This window comes from Colias croceus, chromosome 11 (assembly GCF_905220415.1).
Source record: "Colias croceus chromosome 11, ilColCroc2.1".
In the NCBI taxonomy this organism is placed as follows: domain Eukaryota; kingdom Metazoa; phylum Arthropoda; class Insecta; order Lepidoptera; family Pieridae; genus Colias; species Colias croceus.
In genome coordinates, this window is record NC_059547.1 from 3,997,441 (window position 1) to 4,018,897 (window position 21,457).

General features: G+C 35.3%; 1 protein-coding gene across 1 annotated transcript in view; it reads left to right on the top strand.

The window, feature by feature from the left end:
* The window catches only part of LOC123695804 (extracellular serine/threonine protein CG31145), a 68,338-nt gene that overhangs the window by 14,182 nt on the left and 32,699 nt on the right, over positions 1-21,457 (top strand). The window contains exon 2 of the mRNA XM_045641740.1: positions 10,465-10,497. The gene's annotated coding sequence lies outside the window, so the exon portion shown is untranslated. The remainder of the gene's footprint in view (positions 1-10,464; positions 10,498-21,457) is intronic.

Consider the following 21,457-nt stretch of genomic DNA (forward strand, 5'->3'; position numbering starts at 1 on the left):
TTTTTTTTTTTTTTTTTTTATTGGTAATAGGGAAGCGCTTGACCACAATCTCGCCTGATGTTAAGCTGAGATGCGGTCTAAGATGGAACGCGCTTCCCTAGAAGGTACCTGTTCACTCTACGCTTGAAGACCCCCATATTGTACTCGTCGGGGAACACAGACTCAGGAAGCATGTTCCAGTCCCTCGCGGTTCGGATAAAGAATGTGGAACCGAACCGCTTAGTCCGGGTACATGGAACGTCCACCATATGGCGATGCCTAGAATCTGTGCGCCTCGACGATCGATGGAAGAACGGGGATGGCGGAACGAGATCGTGCAGTTCCGCAGCGCACTCTCCAAAGTGTATCCGATAGAAGACCGATAAGCTGGCCACTCTGCGGCGGTGACCGAGGCTCTGGAGCTTTTTGCCTACTAGGTCATTGTCGTTTATGAGCCTCTTGGCACGCCTCTCTATCGCCTCAAGCGCCTCCAGCTGGTACTTGGCGGAACCGTCCCAGAGGTGAGAACAGTATTCCATGCACGATCGGACTTGTGCTTGATAAAGGTTGAGCAACTGTCCCGGGCTGAAATACTGTCTCACCTTCGCCAGAATTCCAAGCTTTTTTGAGGCTACTTGGGCTTTAGATTCAATGAAGGAACCAAAGTTCAGAGTAGGCGTTAAGGTGATACCAAGAAGCTCGAGGTGGTTAGTTATCGGCACGGACACACCTTGGAAATTCGGAGTCAGGTGGAATGGACTCCGTTTAGCGGAGAACAGACACGCCTGGGTCTTAGACGCATTGAACTTGACCAGATTGGCATCGCCCCAGTCGGAGACCGCCTGTAAGGACAAGTTCATGCGATCGACCATCGCCTCCCGTAGAGACTGAATTTGTGCCGTACTGGCTCGCGCGCTGGATACATATCTCTCCGCAACAGTGCTATCGTCTGCGTACCCATAGATACCGGGTTTCAGCAGATCGTTGATGTGTAGCAGGAAGAGTGTTGCGGAGAGAACTGATCCCTGAGGGACTCCGGCATTTATAGCCATTTGGTCGGACGAGCAACCGTCGACGACTACCCGAAGCGACCGGTCTCTCAGAAAATCTGAGATCCAGGCGCAGAGACCAGCAGGCAGACCGTAGGATGGAAGCTTGCCAATAAGACTATCATGCCAGACCCTATCGAAGGCCTTCGAGATATCAAGGGAGACAGCAAGTGCTTCACCATGATTCTCGATGGCCTCGCTCCAGATGTAGGTGGCGTACGCTAGAAGATCCCCAGTGGACCGGTTTCGGCGGAACCCGTATTGTCGGTCACTGAGGAGGTCGTTCGCTTCTAGGTGTGCCAGGAGCCGGCTGTTCAGTACACGTTCCATAGTCTTACAGAGTATGGACGTGACTGATATTGGCCTGTAGTTGGAAGGATCGGCACGACTGCCTTTTTTGGGCACAGGCTGCACGTTGGCAAGTTTCCACGATTTTGGTACTATTCCAGTCGTCAGCGAAAGGCGAAAGAGGCGTGTCAAAACAGGAGCAAGTTCAGGCGCACAGGTTTTAAGAACTATGGCTGGAATTCCATCAGGGCCACTGGCTTTATTCACGTCAAGATTCCGCAGCGTTTTAAGAACCTCCGTCTGACGGATGCGAATTTCCGGCATTTTCGCCTCGCATCCAGGTAGACTGGGAGGTTTTGCGCTTGCGGGATCCAGACGAGAATTTTCCGCAAATAGAGTAGCAAATAGGTTCGCTTTCTCTACGGCGGTGTGAGCCAGCGTCCCGTCAGGTTTCAGCAGTGGAGGAAGTGAGGGGCGGCAGAAATTCGATTCAACCGACTTTGCCAGGGACCAAAACGCTTTACTACCGGAGGGGTAAGAAGCCAGTTTGTTCCCTATACGGCTAACGTGGTCAAATCGAGCTTTCCGTAGAGCCTTCTTGCAGGACTTGGCAGCCCGGTTAAAGGCTTTCTTCTTTTCAGATACATCCCTCGCTTTGCGGTGTCGAGCGTCAACCCAAGCCAGATACGCCTCTTGCTTTAGCGCTTCAGCGCGTCTGCAATCGGCTCTGAACCAGGGCTGAGCTTTGCCGGACATGGCTACGTCGGAGAATGGAATAAAGTACTCCATTCCCTGTCGCAACACATCAGTCACAGCATCCGCGCAGGTCGAAGGGTCTTCAGAAGAAAAGCAGACAGGCCGCCAAGGATATGATGCAAAAAAGGAACGCATCTCATCCCAATCTGCTGACTTGTATTGCCACACGCGCCGAGAGCCCTTAGGACTGGGATCGGGCGGCGAGTAGACAGATACAGATTTCACCAGACAGTGATCGGAGCTGCCAAGCGGCGAGGAAATCGCTACCGAGTAACGGTCTGGATCTGTTGTCAGCAGAAGGTCCAAGCAATTGGCTGTATGGCTCTCAACATCAGGAACCCGCGTCGCTCCTTGAACCAGCTGGGTGAGATTCAATGCTATAGCAAGTTTACGCATCTCTCTCCCAGCGAGGTCAGTGCACTGGTATGGGTATAGCCACTCCTGGTGGTGGGCATTAAAATCCCCCAGTAACACAAGCTGAGCGGAAGGGTATTTGTGCTGAGCAGCGTCCGCCGCCTCACTTAGGTACTCTGTGAGCCTGATCGTCTCCTGGTCTCCACTGTGCGCTCGGTAGACACATGCATAGAGAAGTTTCTCTGGGCCTGTGTCCACCAGCATCCATAGTACGGAAAAATGGGGGTCTTCAAGATACCGGAGACGCCGACAACAGATGTCGTCTCGGACGTACGCGCACACACCTGACCGAGCTTTAAAATTGTGCTCCAGGGTGTAGCCGGGATAGGATAGGTACGCCAAGTCAGACGGACATCTTATCTGCGTCTCCGTGAGGAACAAGATACAGGGTTTATGAGTCTCTAGGTGGAAGTGGACTGCAGCGAGATTTGAGTGGAGACCTCTGATATTGGTGAGGTCCACTTTCAGCGAGAGGGAGTGCTGCCGCTGTGCAACGTTACTTCTGTATCTTGCCTTTTTCATGTGTATAGAGGAGAGTGAAGAAGGTGAGAAGACGGTTGTGAATCGAGGCGCTTTACAATTGGACCTGAGACACACACTTAGAAGCCGCAATGACGGGGACTAGTCTGGAGACTGCGGGGACGCCCGAGCCCCCCCAAGTTGTCCATAGGGCCCTCTCATCCGGTCGCCAACCGGCACTATGGCGCAACTTGGGATTTTTCGCTGGTTGGCGGGGCAGCCTTTCACATGTGGCTAGCACGCTACTTGGGCCCCCTACTGACCAGCGGTCGGCCAGCGGTGCACCGTGCCTCGGATCCCGCTACCCTCCATGACTAGCCACCGGAAGCAGCAACGACAGTGTGCGTCAAATCGTCTTGATTGTAAGAGCGCAACTGATTCGACCCGTCTTCACTAAGGCTACATCAGCTTCTTCGTGCCGGAACACGGACGCTTGGCGACACGTCTTCAGCTGATGGGTGGTCATTTTAGCCGCGACAAATGTCTCCCACCTGTTTAGCACCACCCAGGGGCCACGTGTAGGGATTCAGAGTTCTGGGTATACTCCTACGGACGGAGGTGACTCGGCCCCCAAAACATATACAACAGATACCGTATATTAATTGACCCGTTCTTTCACTTTCAGCCTTAAATGGCCTTGTAGGTACATACCTACTGTATCTCATTATAATATTTAAGCAAACATTTTTTACAAAGGATTCAAAGTCCAACAAACGTAATCAAAAATAGTTCGTTTACGATTTAACTTTAAGTGCGTCCGTTTCGAAATGCAATTTCTGCGATAAAAATCTTATTTTACTTTTAAACTCCACGTGCTGTTATGACAATAAAAATCTATGAAGTAAAAAAATATTGGTCGTGTCCTTGGTTACGTTAAAAGTAAAGTTAACCGCGGTAAACTTTGCAGACCTTATTTGAATATTTTATACAATAATTCACACATAAAAATTGTTAAACTAACACTTTTTTAATTCTAGAACAGTTCAATTAATGAACACATTAATTAAACACATAATTCCCTGTCAATATTAATAATAGCTAACGCCATCGAATGCTTATTATAAATAGACAAAACCAGGTGTACTAAAACAATTAATATACTTAGAATTTAATAAAGCTGTGCTGCAAACCTGGCAAGATCTAGACACAATTATTCTGCGTCTGTCTTGTTTTCATAACTTCTATCTTAAATTTATGCGATTGAATACTCTGTAATAAATTATTACATTTTATTAATATCCACGAAGATAATGAGCTGTAGCAGCATGAAAAAGTGCAAAATTGTGAATAATAATACTATTTCCAAATGTGAAACGGTAGGTATACTAGCGTATGATTTATTATAATGTCGAAACAAAACTAGATACCTACCTACATTGCGTTAATAGTAGACTTAGGAAACTTCGTAAATAACTGTCACCTTAAAATGTAAGTTATGTTTATAAGTGTCGTCATTCAAGATGATTCAGTATTTGATCACAAGTTCTAAGTGCACACTTCTGTAGGATTCGAATATTTGTGGAATAACGTCATATACCCACCCACAAATCGTTCAAGTAGCAATAATAAGATGAGGAATCTGCTTGAATCTGATGAGGTGAGGAATAGATAGTGATAAAAAAAAATTTCTTAGTTGTACGAACTCTACAAATTCCTTCGAAATATAATTTTTAATTTTATAATCTAAATACCTATTTCCAATAATATTAGATTGTAAATCATAATATTATGTTTGTCACATATTGTTCGATCGAATGACTACGAGCTAAATGTTCTACAGATACCTATGATATAAATGGAAAACATATTATACAAGAGTAGAGTTCTAGAAATGTCTGAAATTTCTCTTCTCTATAGAAATGTTTCAAATTAGATCAAGTCCCATATAGCTGAGGAGAGCTGTGGGAAGAGGTAAATAAAATTTTCAATAAAATTTCATATGTCATAGGTACTTAAATTTAATGAAATGAAGGTAGTATTAAAATTAGTTATTTTAAGTTAAACTTAAAACAAATTTAAAAAATCGATCAGAATCATAAAATATTAAGCGGCACATCACCGTGCGTTTTTGTAATGCCCATCAATTAATTATATGATATCCATCGAAGTAAACAAACTAAGTCTACGGATAGAACACGTAGACATAGTGAACACGTGAAAAACAGGAATGCAATTTTCCAGCAACAACCTTGCGCCAGGGCCAGCGACACTGTTCTCTTTATAGCTCGGGAGATGCGTGGGCGCGAGATCTTTCTTTAAACAAGATTTGCTCAAAACAACGCGCGTAGCGGCTCGTTTTACACCACCCTTTAGTTTTACAGTTTTCAGTAAAAATGACGTTCGTGAGTGTTTCGTAATATCAGTGTAGCCTGTTTGATTGTGTGTGAAAGTGATGCGGTATTTACAGTTTTGTTTATTGCTATTGTACAGGTAAGTGGTTTGATGTCGTGTTGTAATCATAATATTTAATGTATTTCTTTGACATTTTTTTTTTAAAACGCGAAAATTGTTTATTCGGCACCTCTTATCTTCAATAAATTCTGTTTCTGTGGAATTTCGGCCTGTTGCGATAGAGTTGTTATAAATAATCTTCCAGTCAAATTACAAGTAAAATAACATACGACATTCTCAATTCTCATGCGAACAGTATTGTCCGAACCGCACCTTAATGTACATACCTGCCTAGTGTCATTAACATGGCTCCTTTCTGTACAGTTCTTACAAAACCTGTGTTGTAAATTCACATAAATAATGTTTATGTCGCACTTTAAATGATCGCACTTTATATGTTACCTTCCCCTTTATTATGATTGAAGCTTTACTGAGTAGATTTAACGATAATCGTAAATTAAGGTATTTGGCCGTTTTAGCTTCATTATACGACTAAATATGTATCAATTTTTTGTAACGATGAGGACGAGGAAACAGAGATAGAGAAAATTAAAAATTTGTTTTATTTTTATATTCCTATCAAGAAGATAGGACATAACTATTGTATAGGCATCATTGTATAGGAATATTAATAAATATTTCGAGTAAATTATCTTCAAGAGGATGATTATAAAAACAATAGAAAAACGTAATAGCATAGTGTCGTTAGCTAAAATTAAAATTATCGTGATACAGAAGTATGTGAGTTATGAGATTATGATGCTCGTTGATGACAGATGCGGGTCGGCCACTTAAACCTGTCTCCGACCTTGGGTGTCGGACCGGTACGTTATGTAAATGCAATTACGATTTTGTATGCGTCAATATTTTTTTTTATATATTTGCGACAAGTGGATTGCATTATTATTTGTTTTTTTCATTGTATTATCCGATTTATTACCTATTTAGTAACGTATTATTTTAATATACATAATATATCTCATAGTGTATTCCTAAACGGAAGTAAGTGAGTCGGGGTAAAACGGACGGATTTTAGACGAATTGAAATAATCTAGCAAAAGCCCGATTTTCTCAGCACTAGTTCAAGATTTACTACTTAAAACTGATATAAATGACAATTCATTTAGCATCGCTTTGCTCTACAATAAGTTTATTATTATAAACTCAACAGTTTCTGATTTTAAGGCGTTTAAAAACAACACTTACTTTTTTTATGACTATGGTAAAAAAGTACTCTTCAGGGTAAGTTCGGACATGCTTTTAAATGCACTTCTATTGAATATAGCATAAGGTCGATAAAAAAAATATATCCGATCTTTTACGCTCTAAAATGATTTTTTGACGATTTTTTTTGAAATCCACTTTAGAGGCGCGCGGCTCGTCGGAGCCACGCCCAGAACCTGAAGGTCTATGCAAAACAAAATGAAGTCGTACAGAATTTTGCCCCCGTAAATAAATATGCTCATATTCGCCGAATTTTTGATGTTTACGTTCTTACCCCATGTCCGAACTTACCCGTACTCACTATATACTTTTTAATCTCAAGTTAGGTACTTTTTTTCGTAATTACAAAACATTTTACATTTAAATTATTTTACGTAGTGTAACATCAAAATAATCACTGTTTTACACCTATTTATTTCAAAGTTATCCTCTAATTATTATTATTCAATTCACAACATTGGAAAACATATCTACGTGTGTTGTTTATGAATGAAAAACCACAAATAATTAATAATTATAATAAGGCATACATATTCAGCTCCGAGAATAGCACCTTGGAAATTTATTCACATTAAATGCAATAAAACAATGTTAAGATAAGTGAATTAAAATGTAAGGATGTGTGCAGCATCTCTTTTATTTACGTTGTTCGTCACAACTCACACTTCTTTATAATTACCTCACCGATAACCACGACGAAGTTTACGTTAAATTTAAACTTCATTCATCTCGTTGTAATTTTTTGTTCTATGCTGAATTGTATACTGTTTGTATACAATTCAGCATGCAACTTACAGTTTTTTAAACAACGTTAAATAGGATATACTCTACCAAATTGGTTACCGCCCGTAAAGTATTAATATAAATTTCAAATAATAGCGCTAAAGTATTAATTAAACTACTTAATACTACTAGAGTATTTTATGAAAATTGAAGTACAATACTAATGAATTATTTTGGTTTTGGTGTTTGAGAAGGCTGTATCGCGAACCCAAATTGACCACGCCCAATAGAGAGATCCGCCCCTTACCCTATTTATTCGACCAGAGAAATATACTAATAAAAATAGAATTTCACAACCTTTGCTTTCATCAATGCCTCAAGCAAATAGTTTCTTGTTCACTTTTATACTTACTTCTAAATTTATGTTTATAATAAAATAAAAATTTAGGTTATCTAATTTAATAACAAGCCAAGAAAATATTTTATAAAATAAATAATCAATTCGCAATTCTTGCCTCGCATTTTCGCTCTTCATTTTTAATGAGTTCACTTTTCCAGAGAAACACAAACACAAAAAAAATGTGAAGACATTTTCGTGCCCCGCAACATTCAATTTAACAACTCGTTTGAGGCAATCTCCATAATTACCGATGAAAAGTAAGCGATACCCTTTTATTGGTGGCGTATTTTATTTCTCTAGTGTATTTAGAGGCATTCGTCAATTAGGGGAGTTCTGTCGGTATCTGTTAGTGAGCCAAGTTTCTGTTTGATTTGACGTTTTTACTCTAATGACGCCCGCCCACAGCCTAATGGATGATGGCTCCTCATTTATTGACATTTCACCGCTATTGTATTCACTTGTATTGATAAATTAATAATGCGTTTAGAGATGAAATAATCGAGGTATTGAGAATATTTAATTGTGTTTTTGCACATAAATAGCTAGGTACTAAAGTTTATTCGAACTTTACTCAAATACAACGCAGTGACCTTTGACATTAAATTCGCTTCCTGTTGCTATTATATGGATACTCTGATCACAACCTCTGACTTTTACGGAGGACCTGTTGCGATTTAACCCTTCGATTAAAATTAATTATCTTCGTCATAATATATCAATTATCATAATATTGTGTTCCGTGCTATGATATATAAAAAAGCTAGATACGTTACCCGCTCTCTATTTTGGCAAGAAAAAACTCAGGTAAGTGCCCGAGTTTCATTTAGTCACGCACCATTCAGCGTCGTGGCTGGACGTTCTTTTTGTATTTTAACCGGCAGTTGTTATTACGAAGTACATGAGTGAGACATGTATTATGTCTCGTGCGTGAGAGTGAAAGAGAGAACAACTGTATTGGTGATAATGCGTTAGTAAGTAGGTATGTATTAATTACGCTGTTTTTTAGTGCAATGATGTTGGCGTATGCCGCGTCTACTAGTATAATAGTCATTGGTTCCGTGCTACCAAAATGAGTATGTACCTAATTACTAAAAGCCTTTTTAGTAATTACCTAATTTTCCACTATAAATTGATTTCAATGTTAAGTTTATATAGGTAACTAAATGACAAGTGATGTATTTCAGGTGCGTAGAATAAATTATAGTTACGTTAGTAACGCCGTTAGTACACCTACGCATTCGCGTGCGGCAGCGAATCTCTGCGAAACCACTGCGTAGCGAAATATCTGCGGAACGTTAGTACACAGCAATGTTTTCGCAACTTTTTTGCAATGCGTTTTATTTAATTCGCTGCCGCATACTAATGCGTCGGTGTACTAACGCCGTAAACAAAAATATTGCGAATATATTGAACAAAGGCAAATGTCAAGTGATATCGATATCTTGGCCATTATTGTCATATTAATTGACAAGTCATTGATCCCTTCGCGTTCCACTTTCAAATCGTTTAGCTTAATTACATAGACCTAATGTCGTTCTGCAAATGTCATCATAAACTCGTAATTAATGTTTTCAGATGTAATGCGTCATTTTTCATAATATATAGGTATATGTATTTCAGTATATTTGTTTTGTTTTGTGGCTTATACAAATAATATATTTTTTTAATGTTGGTATTGTATTAAATAATTATAATTATTAAAACATTGAAGTAAAATTAATAAACAATTTTTCGTTTATTTTATCTATGCCGAGTTTCAAGAATTCATACTGACATTTTGTATCTGCACCATTTTCCCGCTCATTTGGAAAATAATTGTGGATGAAACAATTAAAATTTGTAATAATAAATAATTATAAAACCCTTTTCGTAATTCGTTAGTTGGTTGTATAGTTTTACTTACGAAGGAAAAATTAGGTAAGTTCATAGTTATAACCGTGAAAATCGGTAAAAGTTACCAATGCGTAACTATGCCTCTCTCCTAAGTAATGAAGCGGAATGAAATTCGTCTTTTTGATAAAACGTAGGTACTTGAAAATTAATTCCCTTATGATATTGGAACCATAACTAAATATTGGTTTATTATAACCGTTGTATAGCTTTGCAATTGATTACTGCTTTTAATGTAATTACTTCGAATATCAGCGTTATTGTTAGCGCGAACAATAAATGTTATAAATAGGATTGTTGGATTACTATTTATATAATACTAATGTTGCGTAACTGTAGAGTAAACATTGGTATGAATATTATGGAGTACCTACTTGTTGGTCAGTTGTTTTTTTGTTTGTATTATTAAACTTTAAAATAATAACAGGTACTTATTTATTGCATTTAAAAAGAAGAACATATTAACATAATTATCAAAGAATACAGTATGCAGCTTATTAACTTCACTTTCATGAGTGAATGAGAATAAGAGACTAGTGATATCACAGCTGATAATATATTAGGTATATGATATTACTATACAATAGCACGTAAAATATAAAAATATCAAATATGTTTGTACGTCTCTGAAGGCTACACTAACGCAAACAGTGATAATAATCAGTAATCATCCCACAATTATTTAATTATACCATATTCGGTATTCCTACCACATAGACTATAAAATAAATTTATGCCTTTATCAGCTAATTGACATCATGCTCCGTCGTTTACACTATCGAATATTTCTCCGAATTATTATAACAATTAAGATTAACATTTTTTTTTCAGAAACCTGATATCAGCAACCTGCTTCTGTTTTAGGTATGTATCTGTACCTATTCCTTATGTTACCAGTTTCTATCGACGGTTGTTTTGCTTACCTACTCTTCACTGAATGATTACTATCTGTGATAATGAGCTGTTTCATAACTATTTATAGAAATTATAATGTATTATGGTTTTGATGAGAACAGATATTTTTTTACAATAGGTACATTATTGAATAACATAAAATATTATGTAATTATGACTGCGTAAGTGTACCTACCCACACACATCGACAAAACACAAATTGCAATACTATTTCATATTTAAATGTCAAGTCATTAATGTAAGTTCTTTTACTTGTGAGGTCTAGAAAGCTAAACATTACACGTATGAGTGCGCTTGCGCTGTTTCGCTATTATATTGTTCTCTGTAGCCATCGGATTGTGTCGACATTAATTTTAGGCAATCATAAAATTTCATGGTACAAATATGTTGACAAAATTGTTCTATCTTGATGTGTTTTACAATTATAATGATATTATATTATGTACATGATACCTTGATTAATAATTTTAGTGTTTTCAATTAATATTCATATTTTATGAGCAGTTATGTCGTCGTCATATTAATATTGATATTATTAAATATAAGTAACATAGTTTTGACTTCTGCCATTTACTTAATGACCTCATTGACATAACGAATAGTGTTAGCGACTTGTATCAGAACTAGAAACTAGAAAGGTTCTAGCTAGCTTCTATATATTCAAATGATATTCAACGATTATCTATCTCTCCTTACAGAAAAGTAGGTCAGAGATTATATCTTAAATGTCTTCTTATTCATTTCTTTTGTTATTGCCTTAGCATACATAGGTATATTTAAACATTATATAATATATTATATTCTTAGGTTATTACATTCAAATGATACTGAAATGGCTTGGATTGAATTCTGCGTATACTGATACTTTCCTTACGATTCGCTTTTAAAATCATCGCAGCATGAAGATATCTGGGCACGCGTAACATCGCGTGACCGCGCCTTCCGCTTCCGATGCGCAGGAGTCTCGGATCGACGTCACTTGACGCCCGTATATGCGTAGGCGTTGCGATGTAAATCGATCAGCGATTGTAGATTATTTCTAATTTTACAACAGCTATAGTATTAATTCGTATAAAATATTTATGAAGTTTGAGTGTAGTCTTCTGATCGAGGTAAGGTCGGTTAAAAATAACTATTGTTTGATGATGAGGATCTATTATTTAATTATTTAATATTTTATTCAAAGAACATATTGCACACAAACTTTCTGATCTTTTTTAATTATTTATAAATATGATTAAAGTATATACTCTATGCATCTGACATATTTTTTACGCATACCGATATTCTCTACCACTAATTAAACATTAATACAAAACAAACGATTCCTATAACTACAGACTAAACTGATGATATATGTTTATGTATGATACACAAAGGTGTTCCTTTTTGCAGATCCCATTACCACTTTCCATTAGCGTTAGTGGTTAAACCTTTATCTATGTAACTCCTCGATCTAACAGCCTTGTTACTACAATACCACTTTATATTGGACTAATTGCTATCCTTAATTTTCTAGTGTTTGATTTTTCACAAGAGAAAAAGTGTAGTTGACTTTTCTTAAATTTATTGCTTTCTTTGCTTTTTGTCTTTGTTATATTTGTTTGGTTGAAGGACTAAGTACATAGACGATATTATTTTATCTTACTCGTTTAGATGAAAAAATTTTAGTTTGTTTGTATAATATGATATACCAACCTAGATACTAAGATGTATTTTATTTAATCCTCCTATATGAAATAGACTTAGACAAGGTTTCGCGTGTATGTGCGGTATTTCATTTTGAACGATAATAACAAATATTATATTCTAAGAGACATTAAGTAATTTGCTCCGACGGGGCGATGACACCTGTTAAAGCGTGCCAAACTGTCTGATATATTGTGTTACGGCAAATTGTATACTAATTTATTGTGACTACCTTAAACGTACCATTCTATTATAGGTATTTTTGGTTGCGCTCTACTTCCGTAAGGAAAATAAATAATTCAGTTGTGGTGCGATTAAATTAATTTTGGGTTCAATAATAAATAAATTTATCTTTGTTTAAACATTTAAAGCGTTGTTTTAAACATGATTTGGTAATATGTAGGTATGTATAGTAATTTCCAGTCATGAGTTTATAAATCTTCAGTACCTAGTTACCTTTATCATTTTTATTCATGTTATTTTCAATATACACATAAGGTAAGTAATAATAGTAAGCCAGTGTCAATTTATATTCCGGGTCTGTACCTACGACGTAAGGTGTGTCAATGTCAAAATGCGACCCCTCACTTAAATTTAATTTTTTGTGCAGTGTGGGAAGTTATTTATTAAATAAGCACTTAAAGAATTTTATTCAGCCTTCATAGTCTTTTGTTTACACTCGAAAGAACAAAAGATTCAAGATTTTGTTGTTGAGTATGCGCAATCCTTAAAATATTATAAAAGTAGTTCTAGGTCGGCTAGGTCGACGATTCGCGTTGGATGTTTGCCAACTATTCATATAGATTCATCTTTACGCACATGACGCGTGAGGAAAGCTTTACGGACGGTAACGGCCAAGGACCCTGTATAATGATATCACAACATCAATAAAAATAACTGTTTATAATAAGACTGGAAGTTCCCTCAACGCGTTGGCTTTTCTGTTCAATGCAAGCGCGTGTAATGGTCAGATATAATCAATTTGTCTACAACATTCTTTAATATTGCGGAAAAATTAACAAGTAAGCACATTATGATATTATTAAAATTTTCTTTTTATTAGATGTTTGAAATAGGTACCTTCTCAACTGCCTACATTAATATACCGAGCTTTGCTTACGTCTTGATACTGAATTACTGACCTGTGTTCGTTTTTAAATTTGCGACAATATCAAAGTCAAACAATAGAGTGATGTTTAGAAGTCATCGACACAGGCTCTTATAAATTTTATTCACCTCGTTTCTGAAATAGTGTTAACTGATGTTTAAGGATGCCGTTTTGTCCTAAGTGTTCTATTTCGCAATGAATTAGCGGGTCATCTAAATGGACATATTGCTTAAGTCGGTAATGTAGAAACTCTATGCGATACTGAAAATTGATTCTTCAAACAGCTCTAGTTAAACGCTGATGTAATGAAGTGCATTTATGCAAAGTATCTTGTGTCTAGTTACTTCGCTGAGCACATTGCCCGTTCATTTGAGATACAATTTCTTACGTATTTAAACGTTTAGATCAAGTAGGTACATATTTCACAGTCCTTAACATTCATACTGCAACATATGAGCAATTATGTATTTATATATTGTATATGACAGTAAATAGCAAAATAGAGACAAGTAAATGAGAGCAACTTGCATTTTTCTATAATTTTCTTCGTAGCAAATTCCATACAGATTTGATAAGCTTTTTGTAACAAACAGCCATCCTCACAAAGTATCACGTTTGACATTCTAATATAAAGTAGCTTTTCCTTATCCTTAAGATTTACAAAATAATATTTAATCAATATCTATTAATAAAATTAATAATAAACACTAATAAGCACAAGCACTAATCTATCGTATCCTATCCTCTAGAAAGCCTGGCGATGCTTTCCATTTCAATCTAAAACGAAAGTTAATCAATATGTAGGATGGTACCTACTAATCACAACATTTATTTATAATATGAATCTATTATGTAATCGTATATTAAACAAAATTCTCTGTGTGTTATACCTAATACAACAAATTGTATGCAAAAAAAAGAGTCTTTGACATTCATCTGCAGTTTAATACAACAATGATGTTAATATGGTTCTACATACCTACATGGCTGACAGGTCTCGAATCAAAATAATATTAGTATTCTGATTTCATGCTTCTAAAGTAGTGACGTCACTATTTTATGAAGATAAGCGTAGAACATTAGTTACGGACACGTACGGGGTTTGAATGAATATTGAATAGAATATGTCTGAATAGACAATGTTTTTGCCCGCCAAGATAAAGTCTGTAAAGAATGAATATACATTTTTTCACTTTCAATGTCGTTCGTTACGGCTATTATGATTTGTGTCACAATAATACAATTGTGATAACACAAAACAAATATAATAGGTACCTAGTTACGGGTGATTACCTACTATATATACTATAACGCTTTATTTTGAGGAGGAAGAAGATTAAAAAAATAAAGAAATATCCCATAAATATGATGCAAAAGATATCTAATAGGTTCCGAATTATCAAAATGAAATAATACGTATCTAAATTTGTCCTTAAAAAGATAAGTTTTTCGTTTACTTATAGTTCTAGATAATGTTAACTTTCAGTACCACCAACGATTTACGCATCAATTTTGATCTCGTGCAATCCTAACTGGGTTAGCTACACCACTATCGTTTGTATTACTTTAAATACATGAACATAGGTCTTAATAAGACGTGATACCTGAATCAGAACCATTGATTAGTCAAAGTATGCCAGCAGTATAAAGGCACGACAGTCGGTCAGTCGCGCGATGCATGCTAAAACAGCTCCGTCACTTCTAGTTTCACGGATGTGAACATGTAAAACGATCTTTATCAATGTCACGCCACGGGAATTCGGAGAAAACACCGAAAATAGGGAAATCCAATTTAAATTCACTGTTGTGCAACTCTCACACTCATTGAGGAATAGAATTCGCTTCGCTATTCAAAGAATGTGCTAAACTACTTGCCTTGTGTTTCCTGTATTTAATTGATCTTTCTGATGTGAAACCAGGTGTAATGTAGAGTGAAGGTTCAATAACAAAGTTATAGAGCACATTGAGAGATAACAATTACTTTAAAAAAAATTCTGTTTAGATACCTACTAGTAAATGGCATCTATAATAAATAAATATAATCGCTATTTAATTCCCCTAAGGCGCCTTAGAGATCACGAACACATCCAACAATTATTTTTTTAACACCCAAGATTAGAGTGCGTTTAAAAAAAAATATCTTCAGCTTTACGCAATAGGTGTAGATTATGCTGCAATATATGAAAAAAATAAACAAGACATATCGGTAAAACTAGAAAGCGTTATTATACTACCATACAATAATATTAAATAAATGCTAGCTCTCGGTAAAATAATGTGGCGCGGTTATACAATAACTAAGAGGAACCACACGAAAGTTCTCATGCTCACTGACCTTGAAATTGTTTCTCGTATCATATTGTTTTCTAGGTAAAGGTCAGTTAAATATGTCCTAACAAAATAATATAATTATATACATGTAATTGCGTTTGTTTATCATTACGTGAAGGTTTTTTGAACGTTAAAAAATACGACTTTGAATAAATATTAGTGTCACTTGAAAGGCAGTCACGTACTTATACCTTATTATTATATGATTCCTTTTATTGTTCAATCATGTTATTCAGTTTAAGTTGTAAGCGGTCACAAAATAAAAGAGTATATTTTCGCAGGTCTGTAATTTTTTTTTCTGCATGAACTTTTCTGAAGAGCTGTAGGTACATTTTTAAACGTGAAACTATTTAGATTTTTAAATTAACATTAAATTGGAGGAAAGTGTTTTAAAAATGCACTTGGACTTCTAAAACAGTCAAACAAAATGGAAAAGAGTGTGCTGAAAGAACCTCATTTCCGTTCGCGACTTGCTCAATACATTTCATTTAAATACTTTCTTCGTCGTCTAAATGCTGAGTGGTTTTAATTTCTCACATCATCCTCTCATACGGTTGGAACAAAGAAAAGCTTTCTTCCACACTCCAGAGTATCTTCAATGAAAATGAATGCAGCCGCGTAATGTTAATCGATGAGGCCCCACAGCCATACGCGAACCTTGGAGGTAAATTCATATATTTTTATAAGGAAATAATAATAGCATATTGTTTCTTGAAGTCCATGATAATTTGTCAAAAATAACTGATTAATTGACAAATCCTTGTAAATCGCTATTCGCCTCTTTGTCAAGTGTCACGAACGATGGACAATCATTTACCGCATATGGTCTTCATATCCTATTGTCTCAATGCCCTTATACAATGAGTTATACATGTACGTCAGCTATATGTGTATTATATATGTAGATACAAGTATGTGTGTGTATGTGAGAATCCTGTCGCCACTCCTCGCATCGGAACAGTTAACCCACAACAATTTAGTCATTAACTACCTCGTAGGTAGGTTGGTAATTTGCCTCTTTCCTCCTTTTTATAATCTGGAAAGCAATTTTGTACGCATGGAGTTAATGTTACGGCATGATTTGTATTCTTAACGTTCACGACATAATTGTGTGTCATATGTTATTATTGTATACGAGCACGTGTAGCTGTAGATAAGTAGACGCAGTTATATGAAAACAGTTATATTTCTCTATAAATTGTTGTGCCAATATGTTAATTAATAATTGAAATGAATTGTAGCGAAACGAATACGAGAATATTCGCTAATAAATTTGAACGTTTGTAAGAAACAATTCCGTGTATTGTTATTGTGCTACGAAGCTATATTTCGATACTAGTGGTCCGCCCCGGCTTCGCCCGTGGTACCTACATGTTTAATCCTATCTCTCAAGTTGGATCGAACTGCACATGGTGTGCGAATTTTATTATAATCGGTTAAGTGGTTTGGGAGTCCATTGAGGACAAACAATGTGACACGAGATTTATATATATTAAGATGTACATAAAGGTAGATATTATGTAATTTATCCATTTTATAAACCCATTAATGAATTCTAATTTTGAAATTTAATTATAAATCGAGTAACTAAGAAGTGAAGCGTGAATTCAATTTTTTACGGTACAAAATTTAGTTAGTTACCTTTTGTTCATTAGACGTTGGTTTCCTTAATTAGCGTTAAGTTTCGATAAAGCTTATCATTTTACCTTAATGAGTACTTTCTCATGTTTGTAACTGCATAAAAATTTATTGTTACATATTTCTAACTAGTTTAAAATAGATTAGCATTTCATTTATGGTAATTAAGATAAGATTTAAAACAAATTGTTACGTTGTTATTAATTCTGTATGTAACATTCATGTTATTCTTTAACTATTAAAGACAATATAAATTGTTTGCTCTCTTTTTTAAATTCGATAACTACTTACAACTTTCTCAGTGTATATAATAAGTGAATTGTATATTTTATTGTACGTATAGTTATGATAAAACGTTAATTCATACATAGCTTGAAAATATGGAGATATTTTCACTGCAGGAAATATATATATAATAGTAGTCCAATAATAGTTAATTCGTCCATAAAAGTTCCCCTTACCGATTTTGACCACGGGACCAATCTCGATTGAGACTAACCAATTACGCAGGAGATATAATGTAGAGCACAAGTACGCAAACATATAGAACACCGGAATATCTGTAGTCTTATCATGCTACATAGCCCATAGATCCAAGGAATAGGTTCAAAACAGAATATAGACTTCCTTTTGAAAGGAATGACTCGCTAAACGTAAAACTAGAGAACGGCTCTACCAATTCGGAAACTTTATTAACGTTTTCGTTAAGGCACAAGGAAGATTTTTATAGAGAAAACACAAAAACGAGGCTATAGGGCAGAACAACGTTTGCTGGGGCGGCTAGTGCTTAGCAAAATTGGAAACAGATTTGCCTCAAACAGAAGATGCTTAATTTTCGTTTCAATATTTATAGTCTGATGAATGTAGGTTACTTGAACAATGATGCACGAGTAAGAGCGCAAAGACGCAGGAAGCAGTTTGTCATTTAGTTCGCGTCGATTAATTCATAACGAGCGAGTGACATCAACAAAGAGTTGCATTTTATTCATCGTATTTTTATCTAAGAATTAAAGTATTATGTAAAGATAGATTTTATTCGTTTTATGTTTATTGTGCTTGTTGCTCACACTATTGGAATATTATTCCTCTTTACATCTTAGGTTTAGCAAACATTATAATAATTCTTGATATAATTACTTATTTACGTGTACCAATTGTAATTAAAAACAAGATTAGGCCTAATGTCCTAAAGTTGCAACCAAATTTATTTTGCTTATATTTTGTAACTGCTTCTAGCGCTCTTAATATTTTAATTTGATAGTTTTGATAGTTTTAAGTTACCAAATCATATAACCAAGAAGTAACCAATTATTAGCATAGAACGTATCGGAAAAAATCATCAGCTGTTGGCAAACAACGGCACAATGCAATATTTATCTTAATTAGAACGTGGATCTTTCCCAGTTTCAATAATAAGCAATGGTTCTATCACATGCGATATTCAATTTATAAGATCACTTCTGTAGTGAAAAACTGTACCATTTCCCACCGGAGATTTTCCATGTTATTGTTTAGACACGTTATCTAGCTGTTGTTATGTGACACTTTACGTAAACTACGGAGAAATAGTTGTAATTCAATATTTACTGTTTGTAACACAAATTAAATTTGTATCGCGTATTGTTATTGTTTTGGTATTGTGTGTGGATATTGTGCATATTAAGTCTTTGTACCAAGTTTGTACCCTATTGATATTGCTTCGGATGATAGCGCTCGCATCTAAAAATTAGTTCATTGTATGAGTAGTATGACATATTATGGGTCATTTAATATCACACGATGTTTTGTGCTCAGAAAACAATAAATAATTATGAAATGATTTATTTGTATGTATTATGAATAATTCATTAAAGAGAACTATAAGTAGGATGTTAAGTTAACAATACTTTTTTCATAGTATTGATACTTTCGTATTTCTCATTATCTTATATGCGTATTAACTTAAATATGCCCAGTATTATACTTACTATGCGATCTCCTGTCCTCTTTCTTGGTAATAAAAAGAAATAGACTCTAGCACTCAGGAATAATGTAGCGAAATAAGTAAAACACATACCAAACTGCATTTTCCGTAATTTTGGAGATTACGACCTATATATAAATAATGAAACAATATTTCTTTGTCCTCTTTTAAATATGAGTAATGAATATAGATAAGAAATTACCTAACAAAAGGCTCATATCACCGTGATAATTAAATATGCGTTTATTATAACGCCGTGTGTCATCTTCTTGTTATATTTTTGAGTTCACTTCATTTATCTATAACGTGACGATACAAATATACTTATTGTTTTCGATTTACAAGTCAAATTTTCCGAAGTATACGTGATACGTGTAGTGTTAAAGTTGTAAGTATGAGAATGTAGAATTTTGACCTAGGTACATGGTGTTTTAAGTGTATAAATATCATTCAACACCACGATAGATATGCGAGAATTGCGTAATTTCCCCATGTGCCAAATACATACAAGTGCTATCAACACATCTCATTAATGACAGCAAATCACTGTCCAAATAATGCATGGCGGATTCACGCTTAGCGACTACCGAGTACCGTAGTAGGTATTTATTTTATTTATAATATACCACAATAGAACGTCGGCTAATGGAGGCTGTGATCAAGATGTTATCAGAGCTGTAGTTCCTTTGTTTATCTCCGTGTTGAATGAGTAAGGTGATCATTGCGTGCTACTATCGTTTATGTAGCCTTAGTGCTTACTCGTTTCATTTTTCATAACACAAAAGGCCGTTTGTTGAAATAGTAATCGAGCGGTAAAATGAAAGCAGAGTGAATTAACTTATTTTGATACATTCTTTGTAATACACGAAAAAGCTTCTGAAGCATATAACTAGATGTAAAACGAAATCTACACTGAATTAACAATGCTAGGCGACTTTATATCAGCAGAAAGAACACTTGGATTCGAAGCTTTAAATTATTGATAAAGCAACCAAAACTATCATTTTTGGAGAATAATAGAAGTATTGTGCAAGTCTTAGGCCTTATTTTGTAGGAGTTTCGAAAGCGAATGCATTCAATAACATTAATGCACCGCTGCATATGCATACAAGCGAATAATGAAAATTATGAAGTACGTAACGACGATGCTGTATATGTATAATACTATTACATAGTTTCAATACTATGTAATTTTTCTTTCGCTTAACGCATAATGCAATGTTCTTCGAATGATTCAAATGTTATTTCATTATGAAGTCAACGATGTTTGCTGTGTATAGGTACATTAAATTATAATATAAAGTCAGTTTCTACAATCTTGGAGGATATGCGATTGGTGTATTTTTAAAATGATTATACACTTAGTTAAATATGCACAGCAAAAAGTAAATTTTACATTCATGTAAAAAATCTATGTTTTGCTACGTGGATGAACTTGAAAGTTCATCCACATGGATGCCTCTGAAAATATCATATAAAATTTGTTGTGATTCGTTGCGTTCTGTACAGTTGAAGTATTTTTACTCTGAATAAACTTTTTATTCAAAACTAAAAGACGAAACATCATTTTCAGTGATTAAACCAAATTAATACTAATGTAAATCTTAAAATATACCTACTGCTTTGATTGTACGACATGCTTCTCAAAGCTCAACGAAAAAGGGGTACATTATTGTGTTTTGTCGTTTGCAATTGTTTGGAAAAATTGGGATGCAAAATCAGACATTGTTAGCCATATCAAAATATAAAAACCATCGTTCGTCCGATTTCCAATACAATATAAAAACACAAACGCTCCGTCAAAATGTTCGCTGAATTTGTGGAACACACTCGACGTACTTCAGGCTTGCATGCAAACGATACAGAGGAAACAAAAAGACTCCAATTATCCAATTTGTAGCACGATATGAAGCCTTCGTTAATTTATATAAGTTTCCAGCACACCGACCTTAATTAGTGTCATCGTTGAAATACAATTAAAACAGCCATTTACTCCTAACGATATAAAGTTTATCACTCTTTTTTATCTCCTACGTTTGATAAGATTGAGGTCGGATAGATGCGGTTGCTGTGTTTTAGACCGCTGGAAAATATGTACCTACATTGTTCTGATTTCAGCGTCATAAGGCTTACTACTGTCTGAAATCAAATTACTTTTTTATAACCCACATAAAAGAATA